The sequence below is a fragment of the Periplaneta americana genome, chromosome 10, assembly GCF_040183065.1.
Source record: "Periplaneta americana isolate PAMFEO1 chromosome 10, P.americana_PAMFEO1_priV1, whole genome shotgun sequence".
Taxonomy (NCBI): Eukaryota; Metazoa; Arthropoda; class Insecta; order Blattodea; family Blattidae; genus Periplaneta; species Periplaneta americana.
In genome coordinates this window covers 108,706,538-108,714,174 of record NC_091126.1, presented here as the reverse complement: position 1 = coordinate 108,714,174, position 7,637 = coordinate 108,706,538, and the positions used below count along the sequence as shown (strand labels likewise).

Below are 7,637 nucleotides of genomic sequence, written 5' to 3'. Positions count from 1 at the left end.
AATTTAAACATTTCGCTGTAGGTTTTTTAGTAGGTTATTTTACGACGCTTTATCAACATCTCAGGTTAATTAGCGTCTGAATGAGATGAAGGTGATGATGCCGGTGAAATGGGTCCGGGGTCCAGCACCGAAAGTTACCCAGGATTTGCTCATTTTTGGGTTGAGGGAAAACCCGGGAAAACTATAGGTTTTGTAAAATGGTGATTTATAAATGAAAAAGTAATATTTAAGACTTTAAAATTCCCAAAAATATCTCATTCCCTCGGATTTAAATGAAATATACCGTAAATCATAATATTCGTTTCTGGATAATTAAACCTTCTCAATACATGTAACATTGCCCCAGAGAATTATAAGATAAGACGGACTGAGCATAAGGGAAATATCTGTATCAATAAGTTTGTACAATCAAGAGTTTAGTATTTATTGTGTTTATAGGGCCTACCCCAATTTTCTTTTTATTAATGCGTAGGTCTCTTTTTGTAAACAAAGAGGAAAGTTAGTAGCATTACACACAATTTGTCATTAGTGTGTCAAATGTAAGAACAGTTTTATTCAGCAAAAGCCTCTGCCTAGTTGCGAGACACGTGTGAGATCAATATCTGTTTCAAATTATATTGGAATATACGATGTCACCATCACGCGAAAAGAAGTGTAGCTAGCTGTGGCTCCTGATGTTTCTGATAACAATGTTAAACGTAAGTATTTTTTTATTTTATTGGGTTATTTTACGACGCTGTATCAACATCTATGTTATTTAGCGTCTGAATGATATGCAGGTGATAATACCGGTGAAATGAGTCCGGGGTCCAGCACCGAAAGTTACCCAGCATTTGCTCGTATTGGGTTCAGGGAAAACCCCGGAAAAACCTCAACCAGGGAACTTGCCCCGTTCGGGATTCGAACCCGGGCCACCTGGTTTCGCAGCCCTACGCGCTGACCGTAATCGTAAGTATCTTATCGTTTCAATAAATGTGGTGAATTATGATCATGAGTAACTTTCTATTAGTGTCATTATTATGTTGCATGCTAAGAGGTTATTTGTAGTTTTAATAATTTCAATTTTCAAAAGTTCTCTGTGTTAATTCCAATTTCAAATGAATTTTTCTCAATAACTTAATTATTGGATTTTTTTTTTTAATTTTCGACACTACCTATCCTATATTTTACTCCTATTAGTTACATACGTCGTCTCTCTTGAAATCACCTGGTGAGCACTGAATTCCATGATTTCATATTAGGTTAGATTAGCTGTAAGGTAATTGAATTTGTGACGAAGCCAAAAAATTATTTATCTTTCTTCTGCCGAATACATTCATTCGTCTTTAGGTGCTTTGCTTTGGTTGCATTGCAAATAGTTTGTCATTTAATATCTGGGCTATATTTAATGAAACTAATAAAACATAGGTCTAGAGCTGTTATAAAACGTAAAGTTTTGTGTGTATTTTACTTTTTACTTATTAACATAATCTGAATATGTAACTCAATTCACAATAATACCACAGTCTAATAGATACAGTCACGCAACTCATACGTATAAAATATGCCAACATTTGACAGCTGGCTCGACAGTAGCCCTGTAGCGGCAGGCGAGTTAAAAGTGTGCACAGGACATATGATAACACATCAGAAAAAGGGTTTTGCGTAATTTATTTTATATGTTTATGCTATACAATAAGTGTATATGGCTCTTATTAATTCTACTTTAGAATCCTGGAAGAATTTCACACGCAGTTAATCTACAAGTTTCAGAAGCTGGGAATAAACGTAATTCTTTCTGCTCCTTACAACTGAATCATGGCCCTGATCGCGTATCATGGTTTGAAATAATATAATTGTTCGTGCGTGGTCGGTTAATTCAATTCATTCCTAAATATATTTATGAATCATTGGAACTTTGTATTTCCTGTGAGAAGAGTAAAAATTAGTATCTTCAAAATTGTAGAGCATATCTCGTAGGGTACATCGCGTGGTGAACGCCTCTCCCTATTTCCTGAGAAATTATCGATTTTGCATACCGGTACCGCAAATTGAGGTAAACTCGGCCGCTGAGGTAAACTTGAAAATAAAGAAAAGGGGAGGATTTAAATATTAATATGAATTTCATTATTTTTCCATTTCTTAAGAACCGGTATTTTCTTTATTATTTTGAGTCACAAATAGTGCTGATGTTATGGTTTAAATTTTTATGGTAATTTTTACCGCTTTTTACGTTACATTTCCAGTTTTCACACATAATGCCTAATTCTAACTTATCCTACCTATATAACACGTAATTTACATGCACTTACTGTTAATATGACATAGGTGAGAACAAATAAATGAACACACACTGTTGTTGAAAAAATTGTAACTTCAATTAACTCAGAAAATGTAGGCCTAATTTTATTTTTAGAGCAGAAGTGGTGTAAGTCAGAAATGGGTAATGAGGGGTTAAAGTAAACATTCTGTAAAATAGAGCGCAAAGTGGCAGTTAATATTGAATGTATTGAAACTATTAATTGTCAGTGAATAGCACGAAGGATATATTAATTGCTACTTTGCGCTGTATTTTACAGAATTTTTACTTTAAACCTCATTACCTGATTTTGACTGACACCACTTCTGCACTGAACGGCTCAAATAATCACTGGGAATGTAAAATCAACAGCAATAACAGTCATGCAAATTATTACAGAAAAGATTGCTTTTTATATTAAATTTAAGAAGGCTCTTTTATTTCTTGAGAACTTAATAAATCTGGCACATGAATCTACACCAACACATCAGAAATTTATCGACACAGTCTGGATTTATTCAAGAAGTGAATATTTTGCAAAAGGATTACGGTACTACACTCCATGAATTCTTGCAAAATTATCACCATGATACCCACTTGAATGCTATATAACATTCTTGAAAAATATAAAGAAAAAAACACGAATACAAAAATTATGAAATTACTTGCATTAAAAACTGTAGATATATTATCCAAAATCGGAATGTTTACACATTTACACATATGATCTCTGCAAAAAAATAATATACTGTAACAGGTATTTACTTTGTTTTTATTTAAACTGCCCTTCCTGACATACAAATAGGTAACTGATAAGTAATAAATGTTTTATAGAACACAATACGTAGGCTACCTACAACGTGGATTATTGGTTATGACTGAGTTATGATTTTCTGTTGGTCTTTAGGGAATCTGAAGAACGACAAATTCGGAGATTTAAACTTGTTGTTACTCCAATTTTCGTCATTGCACACATTGCCTTTATTCCGACGCATGATTAAAACGTTATTATAACATCTCGCATCCCTTTAAAGCACGTGCTGGCTGTATCAACCCTATGACCAGTGCCTTGCCTGCCGCTTGGGCGCTAGTGTAGCGAATGTTAAAAAAAAAAGTGTTGAAGTTGCGCGACTGTAAGTATTAGACTGTGATAATACTAACTTCATCACAGTCATTTCCTACAACATCCGAGCCACGCCCCTTTGTTTTGACTAACCAAAATATTGCGGACCAATGTTCAATTGTCTTCAACTTTCAGAGATCTTCCGCCTCTCAATAGTATCTAGCTCGTTGGTATATCCTCCAACGAGTTAGAAAGAGCAAGATATAAATTGGCAATTGCGCCGCCATGTTTGAATAAAATTGAAACACTTGCTATTTGTCGCGCAACATCAAGCGCTTTCTGTCGGCTATATGTAGCATCACCATTTACACTTGGCAGATTTTTCGTCCACAAGTCGACGCAAGTTGTTGCGCTTTCTGTTGGCTAAATGTAGTATCACCGTTCACTCTTGGCAGATTTCTCGTCTGCTACTCGAGACTAGTTTTTGAGCTCGAGCAACGTGTGAATGACGTGGTGAGCCTTTTAAATGAACAGAATGGATTTTAACAATAGAAAGTAGCTGTTTTAGCTTCTGCAGCTTCAAGTGTTTTGTTAGTTTGCACTAATGAGAAGCAAAAAAAAAAAAAGAGAGAGAGAGAGAGAGACTGGGAAAGGAGATGTAGGTCCAGAAGGCAGGAGAAAGGCTTAGTCCATGTTCTCAGTAAAGATTTCAAACTGGAACAAAATTGTCAAATAGATATTTATTATATTAAAATGAATTGAAAGTTTAATTTTTTTCTTGCATATTGACTTCTGATGTTCTTTATGTTTGTTATTGTGACGAACAGACTACAAATTTTTACAAAGAAACTCCAGTGCATTTTCCCTCCGAATCCTATTGTGACAGTCCTTATTTCTGATGTCATAAAAGTATTTAAATTCCTCATAAAGCTTGATTAATTTCATTACTTGGTTTTTGTTCCACTCTGACATGATGCTACAAAGCGTGCGGAAAGAGAGAAACAGCTGATTAAAAGTTGTCTGCTACGAGCCCCTACCACACCGTAGCGGAGAAGTGAGAAATATGTTCCCAAATTGAAGCAGCAGAAATCCGCCATTTGTTTGATAGAAAACGCGCGAGATTTCGAAACCGCTATTTGAATACATGTATTGCGTATCCTAAAGCTAATTTTTTTGTGTAAAGGAACAATACTTCCTTTGCGAGATACCTTTAATACCGTGTTTCTGCTATCAGCAGAGTTGCTAGGTTTTCTGCGAGGGAAATCGGGATATCAGAAGCTAACCTAAGACATTGGTCTTATCAACACTTTCCCATAAAATTTGTAGCAGTTTTCTGCAAAGTAGTGTTTGCGTGATTTTTAATGTAGCCTAATAGGCCTATTCGCGTCCGTGATAAACACTAAAGTACAAAGGACACACAGTACAGTGAACACTATAATTTTTTCTTTTATTAACCACGAATATGTTTTAACCATTTGTTACTAAATTAACTTTGCAACCGGTACTGCAATAGTTTCACTATCTGACGATGAATCCATGTTTAAACATAGTTAATTAAATTTTAAAATACAGCAATTGTATGTGTCTGTTGTTAGTGTAAAATACGATATCAAAACGCTATCTTTTTTGCCACTCAACGCACTCAAAGTACACAATATTTAATAATTGTGAGACCAGCGACCAGGGACCGAAACGGATTAATCAACAATGCGGTAGAACTAGGAGAAGTAGGTATTATTTTGCGAGTTTAGTTGCCTTACGACAATCAGCTGGGCTACCTCACAGACTTACTAAATATCCGTGGTAACTTCTATGTTTACAATGTTACCATTTGAATCAATATATAGGCCTAAATAAAAATATCGGATAATAGGAAATACCGACATAATTTGTTTAAATAATAATCTGTAAAATCGGGATTTTTGTCAATCCCGACTCGCATTAATCGGGACTCAACCAGGAAATTGGGAGAATCCCGCTTAAATTGGGATACCCGGAAAGCCTGGCTGTCAGACTTGTATCATTTTCTTAGGAACTCTGAATGTGAATATTCATAACCACGGTTAATAAAAGAATTAATGTCAACTTTTTAATTCAATCTATAGGTTAAACTGCTGCATGAAGTCAAAAAGCATTATTATTATTATTATTATTATTATTATTATTAGTAGTAGTAGTAGTAGTAGTAGTAGTAGTAGTAGTAGTAGTAGACGTATTAGTAGTCAGGGGGGTTTAACTCAAATGATAGATGTTGGATTCTCATAGATGTTCCATAGTTTGCCGCATGTGGTCAGGACAGCGCTGGCTGTATTTCGATCACAGAGTTTGTAAAATTAGCAGTACAAAAGTCTTCGGTTTCGAAAGTTCTTTGGTTATAAGTTTTGCCAATATGACAGTTTTAAACAGATATTATTAATATCCATTATTTACAGAATGTGTCAGTTTTATAATATTCGGATTATTATTACTATTACTATATAGCTAATTTGCATTTTCATTCGAGGACAAAGTAGCCATATTAGTGTACTGTGTATGACCTATTAACCTCATTTGTTCAGTTGATCAATTGTTGGATGTTGGCATTCCTATTCTGTTTAAATCTTGTATAAATTATGGAATGGACGAACATGGCTGCTTAAGGAAGAAATTTGAACAGATAGAGTTAATTGAGAAGTTACTGGTGCTTTCCTGCAACAAGAAATAATTCGCAACGTTAAAGGTAAGAAAGAAATATGTTTGAGATTACATCTACACGGTTCAACTTTTCTTTCAACTTCACACATTCAAGCAATGCCTGCAAGATTGGTATTTAATAATAACGGAAGTGCACACAATGTGCAGGATAATATATTATTTTAGCTTTCGCTGCTGCAGAACTTGGTCAGTGAAACTATAATCGGTTTTTACACTCCATCACATGGTATTTTGGTATTTTAATATTAATATGGCGTACCTTGTAGATAGAAAATCTTAATGTATCTTAATTCAACATGCGCTTTAAACTTGATTTTTTTCAATATTCTTCCCAGACTGCGTGCGTACGAAAAACTGAACCGTGTAGATGCAGCTTAACTGCTCTATCATGTTTTCTAATTTAAACCGAATTCTTCCATCATATCTTAAACGTTTATTAAACTGAGATCTGTAATTGTTTTCAGGGATAAACTTCAGAACGCGATTACCTTCTTTCTACCACTACCACATGATGAACTGACTTCTGTGTTGAATTACAACAGTGTAATAGGCCTAACTGCAATTACGCCAAGAGCTTTAAAGGTAAGCTAACAGAGTTAATATACACTTTGGGTATGAACGAACATCTTATTTTTGTATATAGCTAAGTTAAGTTGGTCAGACATCTTAAAATTCGTGGGACAGAATCTGATATGACTAAATATGTTGTTCCCGGTGTAATTCTTTACAGTTGCGTTACCAAAGGATGGCGGGGTACCTTAGCTTGGTAACGCAATAGTAAAGAGGTGTTGTTCCCGAAAAAGATATATTATAGAAATTTGACTTTACAGTTAACAGTAGTACCTTTACTGGAATAATTTTGATAAAATAAAAAGAGTTAAATTGCCGGAGATATTTATTATTTTTATAGACTCGTGGATAGAATTCTTCCAGGAATATTTCACAAACGTTGATTATACTGCAATCCTTCAATTGTTCTATGAAATGTAGTGTTATTAATGCATTATATGATACTAGGCTACTGCTGGTTTGTTTCAGTTAATAGAAAGACAAATGGCGGAGTTTTACACTGTGAATGTGCTGCAGTGTACTGTCAGAAATCGGATAGTAATGAGAAGACCTGGTTATTCCTGTTTCCTGCGCCAAGTAATGCAGCACAGCTTAAAAGGTAAGCAATGGCATTGGCATAAGCTCAATGCAAAGATATCCTTATATATCATCAGTAAATAGTCAGGGTTGGTAAACTGTAGTGATTTTTAAATTTAAGTGAGAATTATTTGTCAAATTCATATTTGTTTATTAAAATGAGTTTTTGCCTTCTTTTGTATTTCATTTAAACTTAATTTGTGCATTAGTTCCTACATAATTGTGTATTTTGATAATGTGTTATTTTAAGTAATTAACAACATCGCTTCAAAAATAATTTACTATGTTTACACATAGGCCTCATTATTAATACATGAAGAGTTACAGCACTAATAACCTGCACTTAATGATAATAATAATAATTAGCTTAGACTTAGGAAAGATATTATGCTCAGTTTGTTATTCATTAGAAAAGAATTCAACTATTTAGGGAGATTAATATGTACAAATAAATTT

General features: G+C 34.2%; 1 long non-coding RNA gene across 1 annotated transcript; it reads left to right on the top strand.

Annotated features, from left to right (window-relative positions):
* Window positions 1–5,702: 5,702 nt before the first annotated feature.
* On the top strand, window positions 5,703–7,352 carry LOC138707942 (uncharacterized). Its single transcript, XR_011334467.1, has 3 exons — window positions 5,703–6,060; window positions 6,500–6,617; window positions 7,074–7,352. It is a non-coding gene; the product is annotated as an uncharacterized lncRNA (long non-coding RNA).
* Window positions 7,353–7,637: the final 285 nt, after the last annotated feature.